We start from the raw sequence: 24,095 nt of genomic DNA on the forward strand, positions 1-24,095 counted from the left end.
TTCCTTTTTCACCATAGGCCTCAAAAGGATCACAAGTGGCACTTTGAAGATTCTACCTAAAGACTGTTTCCAAACTACTGAATCAAAAGAAAAGTTCAACTCTGTGGGTTGAATGCACACATCCAAAAGAAGTATCTCAGAAAGCTTCTGTCTAGTTTTTATGTGAAGATATTTCCTTCATCACGATAGGCCTCAAACCACTCAGAAATATCCCTTTGCAGATTTTAGAAAAAGACTGCTGGCAACCTGCTCAATCAAAAGAAAGTTTCATCTATTTGGGATGAATGCACACATCACAAAGAAGTTTCACAGAAAGTTTCTAACTTTTATTTGAAGATATTTCCTATTTCCCCATAGGCCTCAATGGGCTCACAAATATCCCTTTGCAGATTGTACAAAATGACTGTTTCCAAACTGCTCAATCAAAAGAAATGTTCAACTCTGTGAGATGAATGCACACATCACAAAGAAGTTTCTCAGAATGCTTCCATCTAGTTTATATGGGAGGATATTTCCTTTTTCACCATAGGTCTAAAAGGGATCCCAAATATCCTTTCACAAATTCTACAAAAAGACTGCTTCCAAAGGGCTCAATAAAGATAGATTCAACTCTGTGAGATGAATGCACACAAGAATTTTCTGAGATGGCTTCGGTACAGTTTTTATGTGAAGACATTTCCTTTTTCACAATAAGCCTGATGTGTCTCCCAAATATCCCTTGCAGATTCTACAAAAAGACTGTTTCCAAATTGTTCAATCAAAAGAAAGGTTCAACTCAGTGATTTGAATGCACACATCATGAAGAAGTTTCTCAGAAAGCTTCTCTCTAATTTTAATGTGAAGATAGTTCCTTTTTCACCATAGGCCTCAAAATGCTCAGAAATATCCCTTTACAGATCCTAGAAAACGACTGTTTCCATACTGCTCAATCAAAAGAAAGGTTCAACTCTGTGAGATAAATGCACACAGCACAAAGAAGTTTCTCAGAAATATTCTGTCTAGTTTTTATGTGAAGATATTTCCTTTTTCACCATAGGCCTCAAAACGCTCAGAAATATCCCTTTGCAGATTCCACAAAATGACTGTTTCCAAACAGCTCAATCAAAAGAAAGGTTCAACACTGAGATGAATGCACACATAAGAGAGAAGTTTCTCTGAAAGCTTCTGTCTAGTTTTTATGTGAACATATTTCCTTTTTCACCATGGGCCTCAAAGGGATCACAAATATTCCTTTGCAAATTCTACAAAAGGACTGTTTCCAAACTTCTCAATTAAAAGGAAAGTTCAAGTCTGTGAGTTGAATGCACACATCAGAAAGAAGTTTCTCAGAAAGATTCTGTCTATTTTTTTATGTGAAGATATTCCCTTTTTCATTCTAGTACTCAGAGGGATCCTAAATATCACTTTGCAGATTCTAGAAAAATACTGTTTCCAAACTGCCCAATCAAAAGGTAGATTCAACTCTGTGAGATGAATGCAGGCATCACAAAGAAGTTTCTCAGAAAGCTTCTGTCAAGTTTTTAAGTGAAGATATTTCCTTGCTCACCATAGTCCTCAAACTGCTCAGAAATATCACTTTGCAGATTCTAGAAAAAGGCTGCTTCAATTTCCAAACTGCTCAATCCAAAGAAAGCTTCAACTCTTTCAGATGAATGCACACATCACAATGAAGTTTCACAGAATGTTTATGTTTAGTATTTAGAGGAAGATATTTCCTTTTTCACCATATACCTCCAATTGCTCAGAAATATCCTTTTGCGTATTCTACAAAATGACTGTTTCCAAACTGCTCAATCTAAAGAAATGTTCAACTCTGTGAGATGAATGCACTCATCACAAAGGATTTTCTGAGAAACCTTCTGTCTCATCTTTATGTGAAGATATTTCCTTTTTGAACATAGGCCTCAAAGTGATCCCAAATATCCCTCTGAAGATTCTACAAAAAGACTGTTTCCAAACTGCTCAATTGAAAGAAAAGTTCAATTCCGTGAGTTGAATCCACACATCAAAAATAAGCTTCTCAGAATGCTTCTGTCTAGTCTTAATATGAAGATGTCCCCTTTTTCACCCTATGCCTTAAAGGGATCCCAAATATCCCTTCACAGATTCTACAAAAAAACTTTCAAAACTGCTCAATCAATAGAAATGTTCAACTCTGTGAGATGAAAGCACACATCATAAACAAGTTTCTTAGAATGTTACATTCTAGTTTTTATACGGAGGTATTTCCTTTTACACCATATGCCTCAAACCGCTCAGAAATATCCCTTTGCAGATTCTACAAAAAGACTGTTTCCAAATTGCTCAATCAAAAGGAAGGTTCAACTCTGTGCGATGAATGCCCACATCACAAAGAAGTTTCTCAGAAATCTTCTGTCTAGTTTTTATGTGAAGTTATACACTTTTTCAGCTTAGGCCTCAAAGGGATCTCAAATGTCCCTTTTCAGATTCTACAAAAAGATTATTTCCAAACTGCTCAATCAAAAGAAAAGTTCATCTCCATGAGTTCAGTGCGCATATCACAAAGAAGTTTCTCAGAAAGCGTCCGTCTAGTTTTTATGTGATGATATTTCCTTTTTCAGCATAGGCCTTAAAGGGTCCCAAATATCCCATTGCAGATTCTAGAAAAAGACTGTTTCCAAACTGCTCAATCAAAAGAAATGTTCAACTCTGGGAGTTGAATGCAAACATCAAAAGGCGTTTCTCAGAAAACTTCTGTCTAGTTTTTATGTGAAGATATTTCCTTTTTCACCATGGGGCTCAAACCACTCAGACATATACCTTTGCAAATTCCAGAAAAAGACTGTTTTCAAAATGCTCAATCTAAAGAAAGGTTCAACTCTGTGAGTTGAATGCACATATCACAAAGAAGTTTCTCAGAAAGCTTCTCTTTAGTTTTTCTGTGAAGATATTTCCTTTTTCACAATATGCCTCAAAAGGCTCAGAAATATCCATTTGCAGATTCTAGAAAAAGACTGTTTCCAAACTGCTCAATCAAAAGAAAGTTGCAACTCTGTGAGGTGAATGCACACACCACAAGGAAGTTTCTCAGAAAGACTCTGTCTAGTTTTTATGTGAAGATATTCCATTTTTCACCATAGGTCTCAAATGGATCCCAAATATCCCTTTGCAGATTCTATAAAAAGGCTGTTTCCAAACTGGTGAATGAAAAGAAAGGTTCAAATCTCTGTGTTGAATTCAAACATCACAAAGAAGTTTCTCAGAAAGCTTCTGTCTAGTTTTTATGTGAAGATATTTCCTTTTTCACCATAGACATCAAACTACTCAGGAATATCCCTTTGCTATATTGCAAAAAGACTATTTCCAGACTGCTCAATCAAAAGAAAGGTTCAACTGTATCATATGAATGCAAACATCAAAAATAAGTTTCTCAGAAAAACTTCTGTCTAGTTTTTATGTGAAGATATTCCATTTTTCACCGTAGGCCTCAAAGGCATCTCAAATATCCCTTTGCAGATTCTACAGATAGACTGCTACCAAACAGCTGAATCAAAATAAAGGTTCAACTCTGTGAGATGAGTGCACACATCAGAAAGAAGTTTTTCAGAAATCTTCTGTCTAGTTTTTATGTGAAGATATTTCCTTTGAGGCCTATGGTGAAAAAGGAATTATCTTCACATAAAAACTAGACAGAAGCTTTTTCAGAAACTTGTTTGTTATGTGTCCTTTCAACTCACAGAAAGGAACCTTTCTTTTTATTGAGCAGTTTGGAAACAGTCTTTTTGTACAACCTGCAAAGGTATATTTCTGAGCAGTTTGATGCCTATGGTGAAAAAGTAAATATCCTCATATAAAAACTAGAAAGAAGCTTTCTGAGAAACTTCTTTATAATGTGTGCAATCATCTCACAGATTTGAACCTTTCCTTTGATTGAGCAGTTTGGAAACCATCTTTTTGTAGTCTCTACAAAGGGATATATGGCAGCACTTTGAGGCCTATGGTGAAAAGGGATATATCTTCACATAAAAACTAGACAGAAGCATTCTCATAAAATTCTTTGTGATGTGTGCATTCATCTCACAGATTTGAACCTTTCCTTTGATGAGCGGTTTGGAAACAGTCTTTTCATAGAATCTGCAAAGGGGTGTTCCTGAGTGCTTTGAGCCTTATGGTGAAAAAGGAAATATGTTCACATGAAAACTAGATGGAAGCTTTCTGAGACACTTCTTTGTGATGTGTGCATTCATCTCACAGAGCTGAAACTCTCTTTTGATTGAGCAGCTTGGAAACATTCTAATTCTAGAATCTGAAAATGGATATTTCTGAGCAGTTTCAGGCCTACGGTGAACAGGGAAGTATCTTCACATAAAAACTAGACAGAAGCATTCTGAGAAACTTCTTTGTGATGTATGCATTCATCTCACAGTGCTGAACCTTTGTTTTCATTGTGCAGTTTGGAAACAGTTTTTTTCTAGAATCTGCAAAGGGATATTTTGGAGAGGTATGAGGCCTATGCTGAAAAAGGAAATATCTATAAATAAAAACTAGACAGAAGCTTTCTGAGAAACTACTTTGAGATTTCTGCATTCAACTCACATAGTGGAAACTTTCTTTTAATTGAGCAGTTTGCAAACAGTCTTTTTTGTAGAATCTGCAAAGGGATATTTTGAGTGCTTTCAGGCTTATGGTGAAAAAGGAAATATCTTCACATAAAAACTAGACAGAAGCTATCTCAGAAAATTCTTTGTGATGTGTGCACTCATCTCAGAGTGTTGAACCTTTCTTTTTTTGAGCATTTTGGAAACAGTCTGTAGAATTTGCAAAGGGGTATTTTTGATCCCTCTGAGGCCAATGGTGAACAAGGGAATATCTTCACATAAAAACTAGACAGAAGCTTTCTGAGAAACTTCTTTGTGATGTGTGCATTCTACTCACAGAGTTGAACGCTTCTTTTGATGGAGCAGTCTGGAAACAGTCGTTTTGCAGAATCTGCAAAGGGATATTTGGGATACTGTTGAGGACAAAGGTGAGAAAGGGAATATCTTCATATAAAAACTATACAGAACTTTTCACAGAAACTTCTTTGTGATGTGGGTATTCATCTCACAAAGTTGAACCTTTCTTTTGATTGAGCAGTTTGGAAACAGTTTTTTGTAGAATCTGCAAAGGGATATTTCTGAGCAGTTGAGGCCTACGGTGAAAAAGAAAATATCTTCATATAAAAACTAGACGGAAGCTTTCTGAGAAACTTCTTTATGATGTGTGCATTCATCTCACAGAGTTGAACCTTTCTTTTGTTTGAGCAGTTTGGAAACAGCATTTTTGAGGAATCTGCAATGGGTTATTTGGGAGCCCTTTGAGTCCAATGGAGAAAAAGGAAATATCTTCAAATAAATACTAGACTGAAACATTCTCACAAAATTCTTTTTGATGTGTGCATTTTACTCACAGAGTTGAACCTTTCTTTTCTTTGAGTACTTGGAAACAGTCTTTTTGTATATTCTGTAAAGGGATGTTTCTGAGAGGCTGGAGGCCTATGATGAAGAAAGAAATATCTTCACATTAAAACGAGACATAATCTTTCTAAGAAACTTCTTTGTGATGACTGCATTCATCTCACAGAGTTCAAACTATCTTTTGATGGAGCAGTTAGGAAATAGTCTTATTGTAGAATCTGCAAAGGGATATTTAGGAGCCATTTGAGGCCGATGGTGAAAAAAGAAATATCTTAACATAAAAACTAGACAGAAGTTTCTGAGAAACTTCTTTGTGATGTGTGCATTCAACTCTGAGAGTTGAACCTTTCTTTTGATTGAGCAGTTTGGAAACAGTATTTTGTGGAACCTGTAAAAGGATATTTGGGATCCCTTTGAGGGCTATGGTGAAAATGGGAATATCTTCATACAAAAAATAGACAGAAGCTTTCTGAGAAACTTCTTTATGATGTGTTCATTCATCACACAGAGCTGAACGTTTCTTTTTTTGAGCAGTTTGGAAACAGTCTTTTTGCAGAATTTGCAAAGGGGTATTTAGGATCACTTTGAGGCCTATGGTGAAAAATGGAATATCTTCACATAAAAACTAGACAGTTTTGAAACACTCTTTTTGTAGAATCTGCAAGTGGATATTTGGGAGCCCTTTGAGGCCAATGATGAAAAAGGAAATATCTTCACATAAAAACTATATAGAAGTTTTCTGAGAAACTTCTTTGTGATGTGTGCATTCCACTTACAAAGTTAAACCTTGCTTTTCCTTCAGAAGTTTGGAAACGTTCTTTTTGTAGAATCTGCAAAGGGGTTTTTCTGAGCGGTTTGTGGCCTATGATGAAAAAGGAAATAACTTCACATAAAAACTACACAGAAGCTTTCTGAGAAACTTCCTTGGGATGTGTGCATTCATCTCACAGAGTTGAAACTATCCTTTGACTGAGCAATTTGGAAACAGTCTTTTTGTAGAATCTGCAAAGGGATATTTGGGATCCCTTTAGGTCTATGGTGAAAAAGGGAATATCTTCACATAAAAACTAGACAGGAGCTTTCTGAGAAACTTCTTTGTGATGTGCGCATTCTTCTGACAGAAGTGAACCTCTCTTTTGGTTGAGGAATTTGGAAACAGTCTTTTTGTAGAATCTGCAAAGGGATATTTGGGATCCCTTTTGGCCTATGGTGCAAAAGGGAATATCTTCTCATAAAAACTATACGGGAGCTTTCTGAGAAACTTCTTTGTGATGTGCGCATTCATCTCACAGAGGTGAACCTTTCTTTTGATTGAGCAGTTTGGAAACAGTCTTTTTGTAGAATCTGCATAGGGATATTTCTGAGCTGTTTAAGGCCTATGGTGAAAAAGGAATTACCTTCATATAAAAATATACAGAATCTTTCTGAGAAACTTCTTTATGATATGTGCATTCAACTCACAGTGTTGAAACTTTCTTTTGATTGAGCAGTTTGGAAACAGTCTTTTTCCAGAATCTGCAAAGGGGTATTTGAGAGCCCTTTGAGGCCTATGGAGAAAAAGGCAATATCTTCATACAAAAACTAGACAGAAGCTTTCTGGGAAACTTCTTTATGATGTGTGCATTCATCACACAGACTTGAACCTTTCTTTTTTTGAGCAGTTTGGAAACAGTCTTTTTGTAGAATTTGCAGAGGGGTATTTGGGATCCTTTTGAGGCCTATGGTGAAAATGGGAATATCTTCATGTAAAAACTAGACAGAAGCTTTCAGAGAAACTTCTTTGTGATGTGTGCATTCAACTCACAGAGCTGAATGCTCCTTCGATTGAGCAGTTTGGAAACAGTCTTTTTATAGAACCTGCAAATGGATAATTTGGAGCCCTTTAAGGCCTGTGGTGAAAAAGGAAATACCTTCACATAAAAACTTGACAGAAGCTTTCTCAGAAAATTCTTTGAGATGTGTGGATTCTTCTCACAAAGCTGAACCTTTCTTTTGATTGATCAGATTGGAAACAGTCGTTTTGTAGAATCTGCAAAAGGATATTCAGGAACCCTTTGAAGTCTATGGTGAAAAAGGAAATATCTTCACATAAAAACTAGACAGAAGCTTTCTGAGAAAACTCTTCATGATGTGCACATTCAATTCACAGTTCTGAACCTTTCTTTTAATTGAGCAGTTAAGAAAGAGTCTTTTTGTAGAATCTGTGAAGGGATATTTGGGAGCCCTATGAGGCCTATGGTGAGAAAGGAAATACCTTCACATAAAAACTTGACAGAAGCTTTCTGAGAAATTTCTTTGTGATGAGTGTGTTCATCTCACAGATATGAAACTTTGTTTTGATTGAGTGGTTTTGAAACAGTTTTTTTTATAATCTGCAAAGGGATATTTCTGAATGCTTTGCGGCATATGGTGAAATAAGAAATATCTTCACATAAAAACTAGAGAGAAACTTTCTGAGAATCTTCTTTGGGAGGTGTGCATTCAACTCCCAAAGTTGAAACTTTCTTTTCATTGAGCAGTTTGGAAACGTGTTTTTATAGAATCTGCAAGGGGATATTTGGGATCCCTTTGAGGCTTATGGTTAAAAAGGGAATATCTTCACATAAAAACTAGACAGACGCTTTCTGAGAAACTACTTTGTGACATTTGCAATTATCTCACAGATTTCAACTTTTCTTTTGATTGAGCAGTTTGGAAACATTCTTTTTCTAGAATCTGCAAAGGGATATTCGGGAGCCATCTGAGGCCAATGATGAAAAAGGAAATATCTTCACATAAAAACTAGACAGAACTTTCTCAGAAAACTCTTCATGATGTGTGCATTCAACTCACAGTTCTGAACCTTTCTTTTGATTGAGCAGTTAAGAAAGAGTCTTTTTGTAGAATCTGCAAAGGGATATTTGATATCTCTTTAGGCCTATGGTGAAAAAGGTAATATCTTCACATAAAAATTAGACAGAAGCTTTCTGAGTAACTTCTTTGTGATGAGTGCATTCATTTCACAGATTAGAAACTTTCTTTTGATTGACCAGATTGGAAACCGTCTTTTTGTAGAATACGAAAAGTGATATTTGGGAGCCCTTTGAGGCCTATGGTGAAAATGGATATATCTTCATATAAAAACTAGACCGAATCAGTCTGAGAAACTTCTTTATGATGTGTGCATTCAACTCACAGACTTGAACCTTTCTTTTGATTGAGCAGTTTGGAAAAAGTGTGTTTGCAGAATCTGCAAAGGGATGTTTTATAGCCCTATGAGGCCTATGGTGAGAAAGGAAATATCTTCACATAAGAACTAGACAGAAGCTTTCTGAGAAACTTCTTTGTGATGAGTACATTCTTCTCACAGAGTTGAACAGTTATTTTTATTGAGGTCTGTGGGAACAGTCTTTTTCTAGAATCTGCAAAGGGATAATTCTGAGCTGTTTGAGGCCTATGTTGAAAAAGAAAATATCTTCAGATAAAAAATAAACAGACACTTTCTAAGAAACTTCTTTGTGATTTGTGCATTCAACTCACAATTTTGAACATTTCTTTTGATTTAGCAGTTTGGAAACAGTCTTTTTCACAGAATCTGCAAAGGGATATTTGAGATCCCTTTGAGGCCTAAGGTGAAAAAGGGAATATCTTCACATAAAAACTATACAGAAACTTTCTGAGAAACTGCTTTGTGATGTTTGCAATTATCTGAAAGATTTGAAGCTTTCTTTTGATTGGGCAGATTGGATACATTCTTTTTCTAGAATCTACAAATGGATATTTCTGAGTGGTTTTAGGCCTATGTTGAAAAAGGAAATGTCTTCACATAAAAACTAGACAGAAGCTTTCTGAGAAACTTCTTTGTGATGTGTGCACTCATCTCACAGATTTGAACTTTTATTTTGATTGAGCAGTTTGGAAACAGTTTTTTTGTAGAATCTGCAAAGAATATTTAGGGACTATTTGAGGCCTATAGTGAAATAGGAAATTTATTCACAAAAAAAACTAGTAAGAAGTTTACTCAGAAAATTCCTTGTGATGTGTGCATTCATCTCACAGAGTTGAAGATTTCTTTTGATTGAGCAACTTGGAAACAGTCTTCCTGTATAATCTGCAAAGGGATATTTCAGAGTGGTTTGAGACCTGTGGTGAAAAAGGAAATATCTTCACATAAAAACTAGACAGATCCTATCTGAGACACTTCTTTGTGATGTGTGCATTCAACTCACTCTGTGGAACCTTCTTTTGATTGAGCAGTTTGGACACAGTCTCTTTGCTGAATCTGCAAATGGATATTTGGGATCTCTTTAGGCCTATGGTAAAAAAGGAATATCCTCACATAAAACTAGACAAGAGCTTTCTGAGGAACTTCTTTGTGATGTGTGGTTTCATCTCACATAGTTGAACCTTTCTTGTGACTGAGCAGTTTGGAAACAGTCCTTTTGTATAATCTGCAAAGGAATATTTCTGAGTGGTTTGAGGCCTATGGTGAAAAAAGTTATATCTTCATATAAAAAATATACAGAAGCTTTCTGAGAAACTTCTTTATGTTCTGTGCAATCATCTCAGAGAGTTGAACTTTTCTTTTGATTGAGCAGTTAGGAAACAGTCTTTTAGTGGTATACGCAAAGGGATATTTGGGAGCCCCTTAAGGCCTATGGGGAAAAAAAGAGATTTCTTCATATAAAAACTAGACCAAAGGTTTCCGAGAAACATCATTATGATGTGTGCATTCATCTCACAGAGTTGAAACTTTCTTTTGATTGAGCAGTATGGAAACAGTCTTTTATAGAATCTGCAAATGGATATTTGGGATCCCTTTGAGGTCTATGGTGCAAAAGGAAATATCTTCACATGAAAACTAGACAAAAGCTTTCTTAGAAGCTTCTTTGTGATGTGTGCATTCATCTTACAGAGTTGAACCTTTCTTTTGATTGAGCAGTTTTGAAACAGTCTTTTTGTAGAATCTACAAAGTGACATTTTGAACCTGTTGTCCATAAGGAAATATCTTTGCATAACAACTAGAAAGAAGCTTCCTCAGAAAATAATTAGTAATGGGTGCATTCATCTCACAGAGTTGAACATTTCTTTTGATTGAGCAGTTTGGAAACGTCTTTTTGAAGAATCTGCAAGGGGATATTTCTGAGCAGTTTGAGGCCTATGGTGAAAATGATATATCATCAAGTAAAAACTAGACAGAAACTTTCCGAGAAACTTCTTTGTGATGTGTGCATTCATCTCACATAGATGAAGCTTTCTTTTGATTGAACAGTTTGGACACAGTCTTTTTCTAGAATCTGCAAGGGGATATTTTGTATCCCTTTGAGGTTTACGGTTAAAAAGGGAATATCTTCACATAAAAACTACAGAGAAACTTTCTCAGAAACTTCTTTGGGATGTGTTCATTCATCTCACCGAGTTGAAGCTTTCTTTTGATTGAGCAGTTTGGATACAGTCTATTTGTAGAATCTGCAAAGGGATATTTCTGAGCGGCCTGAGGCCTGTGGTGTAACAGGAAATATTTTCCCATAAAACTAGACAGAAGCTTTCTGCGAAATTTCTTTTTGATGTGTGCATTCATGTCATATAGTTGAACTTTTCTTTTGATTGAGCAGTTTGAAAACAGTCTTTTTCTAGAATCTGCAAACGGATATTTCTGAGCGGTCTGAGGCCTATTGTGAAAAGGAAATATCTTCACATAAAAACTAGACAGAAGCTCCCTGAGAAACTTCTTTGTGATGAGTGCATTCATCACACAGAGTTGAACCTTTCTTTTTATTGAGTAGTTTGGAAACAGTCTTTTTGTGGAACCTGCATAGGGATATTTAGGGGGCCTTTGAGGCCTGTGGTGAAAAAGGAAATATATTCACAAAAAATTAGCAAGAATTTTTCTCAGAAAATTCTTTGTGATCTGAGCAATCATCTCACAGAGGTGAATTTTTTTTTGATTGAGCAGTTTGGAAAGAGTCTTTGTGTAGAATCTGCAAAAGGGATGTTTCTGAGCGTTTTGAGACCTATGGTGAAAAAGGGATTATCTTCACATAAAGACTAGACAGAAGCTTTCTGAGAAACATCTATATGATGTGTGCATTCATCTCACAGAGTCGAACCTTTCTATTGATTAAGCAGTTTGGAAACAGTCTTTTTGTAGAATCTACAGAGGGATAGTTGGGATCACTTTAAGGACTACTTTGAAAAAGAGAATAGCTTCACATAAAAACTAGAAAGAAGCTTTCAGAGAAACTTCTTTTTGATATGGACATTCAAATCACAGACTTGAGCACTTCTTTTGATTGTGCAGTTTGGAAACAGTCTTTTTGTAGAATCTGCAAAGGGATATTTAGGGGCCCTTTGAGGCCTGTGGTCAAAAAGGGAATATATTCACCAAAAAACTAGTAAGAAAATTTCTCAGAATATTCTTTGAGATGTGTGCATTCATCTCACAGAGTTGAAAGTTTTTTTGATGGAGCAGTTTGGAAACCACCTTTGTGTAGAATCAGCAGAGGGATATTTTGGAGCATTTTGAGGCCTATGGTGAAAAAAGAAATATGTTCACATAAAAACCAGACACAAACTCTCTGAGAAACTTATTTTGGTATGTGCATTCATCTCACAGAGTTGAGCCTTTCCTTTGATTGAGCAGTTTGGAAACAGTCTTTTTCTAAAATATGCAAAGGGATATTTCTGAGTGGTTTGAGGCCTAAGATGAAAAAGGAAATATCTTCATATAGAAACTAGACAGAATCTTTATCAGAAAATTCTTTGTGATGTGGGCATTCATCTCACAGAGTTGAAGTTTTCTTTTGATTGAGCAGTTTTTAAACAGTCTTCTTGTAGAGTCTGCAAAGGGATATTTCTGAGTGGTTTGAGGCTTATGGTGAAAAGGAAATATCTTCACGTTAAAACTAGACAGAAGCTTTCTGAGAAACTTCTTTGTTATGTGTGCATTCTTCTCACAGAGTTGAAACTTTCTTTTGATTGGGCAGTTTGGATATAGTCTTTTTCTAGTGTCTGCCAAAGGGATATTTCTGAGTGGTTTGAGGCCTGTGGTGAAAAAGGAAATATCTTCACATTAAAACTAGACAGAAGTTTTCTGAGAAACTTCTTTGTTATGTGTGCATTCTTCTCACAGAGTTGAACCTTACTTTTGATTGAGCAGTTTGCAAACAGTCTTTCTCTACTATCTGCAAAGGGATATTTCTGAGCGGTTTCGGGCCAATGATGAAAAAGGAAATATCTTCACATAGAAACTAGAGAGAAACTTAATGAGAACCTTCTTTATGATGTGTGCATTCAACCCACAAATTCGAACCTTTCTTTTGATTGAGCTGTTTGGAATAGTCTTTTTATAGAATCTGCATATGGATATTTCGGATCCCTTTGAGGGCTATTGTGAAAAAGGGAATATCTTCAAGTAAAAACTAGACACACGCTTTCTGAGAAACTTCTTTGTGATATGTGCATTCATCTCACACAGATGAACCTTTCTTTTGATTGAGCTGTTTGGAAGCAGTCTTTTTTTACATCAGCAAAGGGATGTTTCTGAACGTTTTGAGACCTATGGGAAAAAGGAAATATCTTCCTATAAAACTGGATCGAAGTTTTCTGAGAAACTTCTTTATGATGTTTGCATTCATCTCATAGGCAGAACTTTTCCTTTGATTGAGTAGTTTGGAAACCATTTTTCTGCAGAATCTGCAAAGGGATATTTGGGAGCCCTTTGAGGCCTATGTTGAAAAGGGATATATCTTCACATAGAAACTAGACAGATGCTTTCTCAGGAAATTCTTTGTGGTGTGTGCATTCATCTCACAGAGTTGAACCTTTCTTTTGATTGAGTAGTTTCAAAACAGTCTTTTAGTAGAATCTGCAAAGGGATATTTCTGAGCGGTTTTGAGGACTGTGGTGAAAAATGAAATATTTTCACATAAAAACTAGACAGAAGTTTTCTGAGACACTTCTTTGTGATGTGTGCATTCGTCTTTCAGAGTTCAAACTTTCTTTTGATGGAGCAGTTCAGAAATGGTCTTTTTCCAGAATCTGCAAAGGGATGTTCCCAAGTGATATGAGGCCTATGGTGAACAGGGAAATATCCTCACATAAAAACTAGATGGAAGTTTTCTGAGAAACTTCTTTGTGATGTGTGCATTCATCTCACAGTGTTGAACCTTTCTTTTCATTGTGCAGCTTGGATACAGTCTTTTTCAAGCATATGCAAAGGGATATTTCTGAGCAGTTTGAAGCCCATGGTGAAAAAGGAAACATCTTCACATAAAAACTAGACAGAAGGTTTCTGAGAAACTTCCTTGTGCTGTTTGTGTTCAACTCCCAGAGTTGAACTTTCTTTTGCTTGAGCAAGTTGGAAACAGTCTTTTTATACAATCTGCAAAGGGATATTTGAGATCTCTTTGAGGCCTATGGTGAAAAAGGGACTATCTTCATATAAAAAAAAGACACAAGCATTCTGAGAAAATTCTTTGTGACGTGTGCATTCATCTCACATACCTGAAGCTTTGTTTTGATTGAGCAGTTTGGAAACAATTTTTTATAGAATCTGTCAGGGGATATTTCTGAGCGGTTTGAGGCCTATAGTGTAAAAGGAAGTATCTACACATAAAAACCAAACAGAAGTTTTGTGAGAAACTTCTTTGTGATATGTGCATTCAACTCACACAGTTGAACTTTTCTTTTGATTTAACAGTTTGGAAACAGTCTTTCTGTAGAATCTGCAAAGGGATATTTGGGATCCTTTTGATGCCTATGTCGGAAAAGGAAATATCATCACATAAAAACTAGGCAGAAGCTTTCTCAGAAACTTCTTTGTGATGTGTGCACTCAACTCTGAGGAACTTCTTTGTGATGTGTGCATTCATCTCACAGAGTTGAAACTTTCTTTTGATTGAGCAGATTGGAAACAGTCTTTTTCTAGAATCTGCAAAGGGTATTACTGAATGGTTTGAGGCCTATGGTGTGCAAATAAATATCATCACATAAAATCTAGACAGAAGCTTTCTGAGAAACTTCTTTGTGATGTATGCATTCATCTCACAGAGTTGAATGTTTCTTTTCATTGTGCAGTTTGGAAAGTCTTTTTCTTGAATCTGCAAAGGGATATTTCAGAGCTTTTTGAAGACTGTGGTTAAAAAGGAAATACCTCACTTAAAAACTAGACAGAAGAATTCTCAGAAACTTCTTTGTGATTTTTGCATTCAACTCACAGAGTTCAAACTTTCTTTTGATTGAGCAGTTTGGAAACAGTCTATTTGTAGAATATGGAAAGGGACATTTCTGAGTGGTTTGAGGCCAATGATGCAAAAGGAAATATCTTCAAATAAAAACCAGACAGAAGCTTTCTGAGAAACTTCATTGGAATATGTGCATTCATCTCAGAGAGTTGAACCTTTTTTTTGGATTGAACAGTTTTGAAACACTCTTTTTGCAGAATATGCAAGGGGATATTTGAAGTGCTTTGAGGCCTATGTGGAAAAGGAAATATCTTCGTTTAAAAAGTAGACAGGGAGGTGGAGCCAAGAGGGCTGTGTAGGAACAGCTCCAGTCTAAGCTCCCATCATGAGTGATGCAGAAGATGGGTGATTTCTGAATTTCCATCTGAGGTATCACGTTCATCTCACTAGGGAGTGCCAGACAGTGCGTACAGGACAGTGGTTGCAGCTTAACTTGGTGAGCTGAAGCAGGGCAAGGCATTGCCTCATTCGGGAAGCACAAGGGGTCAAGGTGTTCCCTTTCCTAGTCAAAGAAAGGGTTGACAGACTGCACCTGAAAATTGGGTCACTGCCCTTAAAAAACAGCACACCAGGAAGTTATATCCCACACCTGGCACAGAGGGTCCTATGCCCACGGAGTCTCACTGGTTGCTAGCACAGCAGTCAGATGAAACTGCAAGTGACAGCAAGGCTTAGGGAAGGGCGCCTGCCATTGCCCACACTTAATTAGGTAAACAAAGCAGCCAGGAAGCTCGAACAGGGTGGAGCCCACCACAGCTCAAGAAGGCCTTCCTGCCTCTGTAGGGTCCACCTTTGGGGGCAGGGCACAGACAAACAAAAAGACTGCAGGAACCTCTGCAGTCTTAAATGTCCCTGTCTGACAGCTTTTAAGGGAGTAGAGGTTCTCTCAGCATGCAGCTGGATATCTGAGAACAGGCAGATGGCCTCCTCAAGTTGGTCCCTGAACCCCAAGCAGCCTAACTGGGAGGTACCCCCCAGTAGGGGCAGACTGACACCTCACACAGCCGGGTACTCCTCTGAGACAAAACATCCAGAGGAATGATAAGGCAGCAGCATTTGCAGTTCACCAATATCCGCTGTTTTACTGCCACTGCTGCTGATACCCATTCAAACAGGGTCTGGAGTGGACCTCTAGCAAACTCCAACAGACCTGCAGCTGAGGGTACTGTCTGTTAGGAGGAAAACTAACAAACAGAAAGGACATCGACCCCAAAAACCCATCTGTATGTCACCATAATCAAAGACCAAAAGTAGATAAAACCACAAAGATGGGGGAAAAAACAGAGTAGAAAAACTGGAACCTCTAAAAAGCAAAGTGCCTCTCCTCCTCCAAAGGGACACAGCTCCTCACAAGCAACAAAACAAAGATGGACAGAGAATGACTTTGATGAGTTGAAAGAAGAAGGCTTCAGATGATCAAACCACTCTGAGCTACAGGAAGAAATTCAAACCAACGGCAAAGAAGTTAAAAACTTTGAAAAAAATTAGATGAATGGATACCTAGAATAGCCAATGCAGAGAAGTCCTTAAAGGAGCTAATGGAGCTGAAAGCCAAGGCTCAAGAACTACCTGAAGAATGCAGAATCCTCAGGAGCTGATGTAATCAACTGGAAGAAGGGGTATCAGTGATGGAAGATGAAATGAATGAAATGAAGCAAGAAGGGATGTTTAGAGAAAAAATAATAAAAAGAAATGAACAAAGCCTCCAAGAAATATGGGACTATGTGAAAAGGCCAAATCTACGTCTCATTGGTGTACATGAAAGTGATGGGGAGAATGGAACCAAGTTGGAAAACACTCTGCAGGATATTATCCAGGAGAACTTCCCTATCTAGCAAGGCAGGCCAACATTCAGATTCAGGAAATACAGAGAACACCACAGAGATACTCCTCGAGAAGAGCAACTCCAAGACACATAATTGTCAGATTCACCAAAGTTGAAATGAAGGAAAAAATGATAACGGCAGCCAGAGAGAAAGGTCGGGTTACCCTCAAAGGGAAGCCCATCAGACTAACAGTGGATCTCTCAGCAGAAACTCTACAAGCCAGAAGAGAGTGGGGGCTAATATTCAACATTCTTAAAGAAAAGAATTTTCAACCCAGAATTTCATATCCAGCCAAACTAAGCTTCATAAGCTTAGGAGAAATAAAATACTTTACAGACAAGCAAATGCTGAGAGATTTTGTCACCACCAGGCCAGCCCTAAAAGAGCTCCTGAAGGAAACACTAAAGATGGAAAGGAACAACCGGGACCAACCACAGCAAAAACATGCCAAAATGTAAAGACCATCAAGGCTAGGAAGAAACTGCATCAACTAACGAGCAAAATAACCAGCTAACGTCATAATGATAGGAACAAATTCACACATAACAATATTACCTTTAAAAGTAAATAGGCTAAATGCTCCAATTAAAAGACACAGACTGGGAAATTTGATAAAGAGTCAAGACCCATCAGTGTGCTGTATTCAGGAAACCCATCTCACAGGCAGAGACACACATAGGCTCAAAATAAAGGGATGGAGGAAGATCTACCAAGCAAATGGAAAACAATAAAAGGCAGGGGTTGCAGTCCTAGTCTCTGAAAAAACAGACTTTAAACCAACAAAGATCAAAAGAGACAAAAAGGCCACTACATAATGGTAAAGGGATCAATTCAACAAGAAGAGCTAACTATCCTAAATATATATGCACCCAATACAGGAGCACCCAGATTCATAAAGCACATCCTTAGTGACTTACAAAGAGACTTCAACTGCCACACAATAATACTGGAAGACTTTAACAACCCACTGTCAACATTAGACAGATCAACAAAACAGAAAGTTAACAAAGATATCCAGGAATTGAACTCAGCTCTGCATCAAGCGGACCTAATAGACATCTACAGAACTCTCCACCCCAAATCAACAGAGTATACATTGTTTTCAGCAGCACGCCACGCCTATTCCAAAGTTGACCACATAGTTAGAAGTAAAGCACTCCACAGCAAATGTAAAAGCACAGAAATTATAACAACCTGTCTCTCAGACCACAGTGCAATCAAACTAGAACTCAGGATTAAGAAACTGACCCAAAACCGCTCAACTACATGGAAACTGAACAACCTGCTCCTGAATGACTACTCGCTACATAACGAAATGAAGGCAGAAATAAAGATGTTCTTTGAAACCAAAGAGAACAAAGAAACAACATACCAGAATCTCTGGGACACATTCAAAGCAGTGTGTAGAGGGAAATTTATAGCACTAAATGCCCATAAGAGAAAGCAGGAAACATCCAAACTTCACACCATAACATCACAATTAAAAGAACTAGAAAAACAAGAGCAAACACATTCAAATGCTAGCAGAAGGCAAGAAATAACTAAGATCAGAGCAGAACTGAAGGAAATAGAGACACAAAAAACCCTTCAAAAAATCAATGAATGCAGGAGCTGGTTTCTTGAAAAGATCAACAAAATTGATAGACTGCTAGCAAGACTAATTAAGAAGAAAGGAGAGAAGAACCAAATAGACACAATAATAAATGATAAACGGGATATCACCACCGATCCCACAGAAATACAAACTACCATCAGAGAATACTATAAACACCTCTATGCAAATAAACTAGAAAATCTAGAGGAAATGGATAAATTCCTCGACACATACACCCTCCCAAGACTAAACCAGGAAGACGTTGAATCTCTGGATAGACCAATAACAGGATCTGAAATTGTGGAAATAATCAGTAGCTTACCAACCAAAAAAGTCCAGGACCAGATGGATTTACAGCTGAATTCTACCAGAGGCACAAGGAGGAAATGGTACCATTCCTTCTGAAACTATTCCAATCAAAAGAAAAAGAAGTAATCCTCCCTAACTCATTTCATGAGGTCAGCATCATCCTGATACTAAAGCGTGGCGGAGACACAACCAAAAAAGAGAATTTTAGACCAATATCCTTGATGAATATTGATGAAAAATCTTCAATAAAATACTGTCAAACAACATCCAACAGCACATCAAAAATTTTATACACCATGATCAAGTGGGCTTCATCCATGGGATGCAAGGCTGGTTCAACATATGCCAATCAATAAATGCAATCCAGCATATAAAAAGAACCAAAGACAAAAAACACATGATTATCTCAATAGATGCAGAAAAGGCCTTTGACAAAATTCAACAATGCTTCCTGCTAAAAACTCTCAATAAATTATGTACTGATGGGTCGTATCTCAAAATATTAAGAACTATCTATGACAAACCCACAGACAATATCGTACTGAATGGTCAAAAACTGGGAGCATTCCCTTTGAGAACTGGCACAAGACAAGGATGCCCTCTCTCACCACTCCTATTCAACATAGTGCTGGAAGTTCTGGCCAGGGCAATTAGGCAGGAGAAAGAAATAAAGGGTATTCAATTAGGAAAAGAGGAAGTCAAATTGTCCCTGTTTGCAGATGACATGATTATATATCTAGAAAACCCCACTGTCTCAGCCCAAAATCTCCTTAAGCTGATAAGCAACTTCAGCAAATCTCAGGATACAAAATCAATGTGCAAAAATCACAAGCATTCTTATACACCAATAACAGACAGAGAGACAAATCATTAGTGAAATCCCATTCACAATTTCTTCAAAGAGACTAAAATACCTGGGAATCCAAATTACAAGGGATGTGAAGGACCTCTTCAAGGAGAACTACAAACCACTGCTCAATGAAATAAAAGAGGACACAAACAAATGGAAGAACATTCCATGCTCATGGGTAGGAAGAATGATTATCAAGAAAATGGCCATACTGCCCAAGGTATTTTATACATTCAATGCCATCCCCATCAAGCTACCAAGGACTTTCTTCACAGAATTGGAAAAAAAGTACATTAAAGTTCATATGGAACCAAAAAGGAGCCTGCATCACCAAGTCAAACCTAAGCCAAAAAACAAAGCCGCAGGCATCACGCTACCTGACTTCAAACTATACTACAAGGCTACAGTAACCAAAAAGCATGGTACTGGTACCAAAACTGAGATATAGATTAGTGTAACAGAACAGAGCCCTCAGAAATAATGCCGCATATCTACAACTGTCTGATCTTTGCAAACCTGACAAAAACAAAATATGGGGAAAGGATTCTGTATTTAATAAGTGGTGCTGGGAAAACTGGCTAGCCATATGTAGAAAGCTGAAACTGGATCCCTTCTTTACACCTTATACAAAAATTAATTCAAGATGGATTAAAGACTTACATGTTAAACGTAAAACCATCAAAACCCTAGAAGAAAACCTAGGCAATACAACTCAGGACATAGGCATGGGCATGGACTTCATATCTAAAACACCAAAAGCAATGGCAACAAAAGCCAAAATTGGCAAATGGGATCTAATTAAACTAAAGAGCTTCTGCACAGCAAAAGAAACTACCATCAGAGTGAGCAGGCAACCTACAAAATGGGAGAAAATTTTCGCAACCTACTCATCTGACAAAGGGCTAATATCCAGAATCTACAATGAACTCAAACAAATTTACAACAAAAAAGCAAACAACCTCATCAAAAAGTGGGGGAAGGATCTGAAAAGACACTTCTCAAAATAAGACATTTATGCAGCCAAAAAACACATGAAAAAATGCACATCATCACTAGCCATCAAAGAAATGCAAATCAAAACCACAATGAGATACCATCTCATATCAGTTAGAATGGCCATCATTAAAATGTCAGGAAACAACATGTGCTGGAGAGGATGTGGAGAAATAGGAATACTTTTACACTGTTTGTGGGACTGTAAACTAGTTCACCTATTGTGAAAGTCAGTGTGGCCATTCCTCAGGGATCTAGAACTAGAAATACCATTTGACCCAGCCATCCCAGTACTTGGAATATACCCAAAGGATTATAAATCATGCTGCTAGAAAGACACATGCACACATCTGTTTATTGCAGCACTATTCACAATAGCAAAGACTTGGAACCAACCCAAATGTCCAACAATGGTAGACTGGATTAAGAAAATGTGGCATATATATACCATGGGATACTATGCAACCGTAAAAAAGATGAGTTCATGTCCTTTGCACAGACATGGATGAAACTGGAAACCATCATACTCAGCAAACTATTGCAAGGACAAAAAACCAAACACCGCATGTTCTCACACATAGGTGGGAATTGAACAATGAGAACACATGGACACAGGAATGGGAACATCACACTCTGGGGACTGTTGTGGGGCGGGGGGAGTGGGGAGGGATAGCATTTGGAGACATACCTAATTCTAAATGACGAGTTAATGGGTGCAGCACACAAACATGGCACATGTATACATATGTAACAAACGTTCACATTAAGCACATGTACACTAAAACTTAAAGTATAATAATAAAAAAAACTAGACAGAAGATTTCTGAGAAACTTTTTTATGACGAGTGCATTCATCTCACAGGGTTGAATCTTTCCTTTGATTGAGCAGTTTGGAACCAGTCTTTTTGTAGAATGTGTGAAGGGATAATTGGGATCCCTTTAAGTTGTAGGGTGAAAAAAGGAATATATTCACATAAAAACGAGACAGAAGCTTTCTGCAGAAACTTCCTTTTGATGTGTGCATTCAACTCACAGACTTGAACTTTTCTTTTGATTGAGCAGTTTGGGAACAGTCTTTCTGTAGAATCTGCAAAGGGATATTTTGGAGCCCTTTGAGGACTATGCTGGAAAAGGAAATATCTTCACATAAAAACCAGACAGATATATTCTGAGAAAGTTCTTTGTGATGTTTGCATTCATCTCACAGAGTTGAAACTTTCTTTGATTGAGCAGTTTGGAAACAGTCTTTTTCTAGAATCTGCAAAGGGAGATTTGGGATCCCTTTGTGGCCCATGGTGGAAAAGGGAATATCTTCACATATAAAAGAGACAGAAGCTTTCCGAGAAACTTCTTTGTGATGTGTGAATTCATCTCATAGAGTTGAAGCTTTTTTTGATTGAGCAGTTTGGAAACAGTCTCTTTCTAGAATCTGAAAAGGGATATTCCTGAGTGGCTAGAAGCGTATTGTGTAAAGGAAAATGTCTTCACATCAAAACTAGACAGAAGCTTTCTGAGTAATTTCCTCATGATATGTGCATTCATGTCACAGAGTTGAAACTTAGTTTTGATTGAGCAGTTTGGAAACAGTCGTTTTATAGAATCTGCAAATGGATATTTCTGAGTGGTTTGAGGCCTATGGTGAAAAAGGAAATATCTTCACATAAAAACAAGTCAGAAACTTTCTCAGAAAATTCTTTGTGATGTGTCCATTCATCTCACAGAGTTGAACATTTCTTTTGATTGGGAAGATTGGAAACAGTCTTTTTGTAGAATCTGCAAAGCAATATTTCTGAGCAGTTTGAGGCCTATGGTGAAAAAGGAAATATCTTCACATAAAAACAAGACAGAAGCTTTCTCAGAAAATTCTTTGTGATGTGGTCATTTATCTCACAGAGTTGAAACTTTCTTTTGATTGAGCATTTTGGAGACAGTCTTTTTGTAGGAACTGCAAAGGGATATCCCTTTGAGGCCTATGGTGAAAAGGGGAATATCTTCACAGCAAAACTAGACAGAAGCTTTCTCAGTAGGTTCTTCATGATGTGTGCATTCATGTCACAGAGTTGAAACTTAGTTTTGATTGAGCAGTTTGGAAACAGTCGTTTTATAGAATCTGCAAATGGATATTTCTGAGTGGTTTGAGGCCTATGGTGAAAAAGGAAATATCTTCACATAAAAACAAGACAGAATCTTTCTCAGAAAATTCTTTGTGATGTGTCCATTCATCTCACAGAGTTGAACATTTCTTTTGATTGAGCAGATTGGAAACAGTCTTTTTGTAGAATCTGCAAAGCAATATTTCTGAGCAGTTTGAGGCCTATGGTGAAAAAGGAAATATCATCACATAAAAACTAGACAGAAGATTTCTGAGAAACTTCTTTGTGATGTGTATATTCATCTTACAGAGTTGAAACTTTCTTTTGATTGAGCAATTTGGAAACAGTCTTTCTGCAGAATCTGCAAAGGGATAATTCTGAGTGGCTTGAGGCCTGTGGTGAAAAAGGAAATATCTTCACATAAAAACTAGACAGAAGTTTTCTGAGAAACTTCCTTGTGATGTTTGCATTCATCTCACAGAGTTGAAACTTTCTTTTGATTGAGCAGCTTAGAAACCGTCTATTTGCAGAATCTGCAAAGGGATATTTGGGATCCCATTAAGGCATAGGGAGAAATAGGGAATATCTTCACCTAAAAACTAGAGAGAAGTTTTCTGAGAAACTTCTTTTTGATGTGTGCATTCAAACCACAGACTTGAAATTGTCTTTTGACTAAGCAGTTTGGAAAAAGTCTTTTTGAACAATCTGCAAAAGGACATTTGGGAGCCCTTTGAGGCATATGTTGAAAAAGGAAATATGGTCACAAAAAATCTAGACAGAAGATTTCTGAGAAACTTCATTGTGTAATGTGCATTCATCTCACAGAGTTGAAACTTTCTTTTGATTGAGAAATTTGGAAAAAGTCTTTCTGTAGATTCTGCAAAGGGATATATCTGAGCAGTTTGAGGCCTATGGTGAAAAAGGAAATATCTTCATATAAAAACTACACAGAAGCTTTCTGAGAAACTTCCTTATGATGTGTGCATTCATCTCACAGAATTGAACCTTACTCTTGATTGAGCAGTTTGGAAACAGTCTTTTTGAAGAATCTGCAAAGGGATATCTGGGAGCCCTTTGAGGCCTATTGTGAAAAAGGAAATATCTTCACATAAAAAACAGACAGAAGCTTTCTCAGAAAATTCTTTGTGATGTGTGCATTAATCTCACATAGTTGAACATTTATTTTGATTGAGCAGTTTGGAAACAGTCTTTTTGTAGCATCTGCAAAGGGATAATTCTGAACGGTTTGAGGCCTATAGTGAAAAAGGAAATATCTTCACATAAAAATTAGACAGAAGTTTTCAGAGAAAATTATTTTGATGCGTGCATTCATCTCACAGAGTTGAAGCTTTCTTTTGATTGAGCAGTTTGGAAACAGACTTTTTCTGGAATCTGCAAAGGGATATTTCTGAGGGGTTGAGTCCTATGGTGAACAAGGAAATATCATTACAGAAAAACTAGACAGAATCTTTCTGAGACAATTCTTTTGATGTGTGCATTCAACTCCCAAATTTGAACCTTTCTTTTGATTGAGGAATTTGGAAAAAGTCTTTCTGTATAATCTGCAAAGGGATATTTCTGAGCTGTTTGAGGCCTATGTTGAAAAACCAAATATCTTCACAAAAAAACTAGACAGAAACTTCCTCAGAAACTAATTTGTGATGTCTGCATTCAACAGACAGAGTTGTACCTTTCTTTTCATTGCGCAGTTTGAAAACCGTGTTTTTTTAGAATATGCAAGGGGATATTTAGGACCCCTTTGAGGCCTATGATGAAAAAGGAAATAGC

The sequence above is a fragment of the Pan paniscus genome, chromosome 8 (assembly GCF_029289425.2).
Source record: "Pan paniscus chromosome 8, NHGRI_mPanPan1-v2.0_pri, whole genome shotgun sequence".
Taxonomy (NCBI): Eukaryota; Metazoa; Chordata; class Mammalia; order Primates; family Hominidae; genus Pan; species Pan paniscus.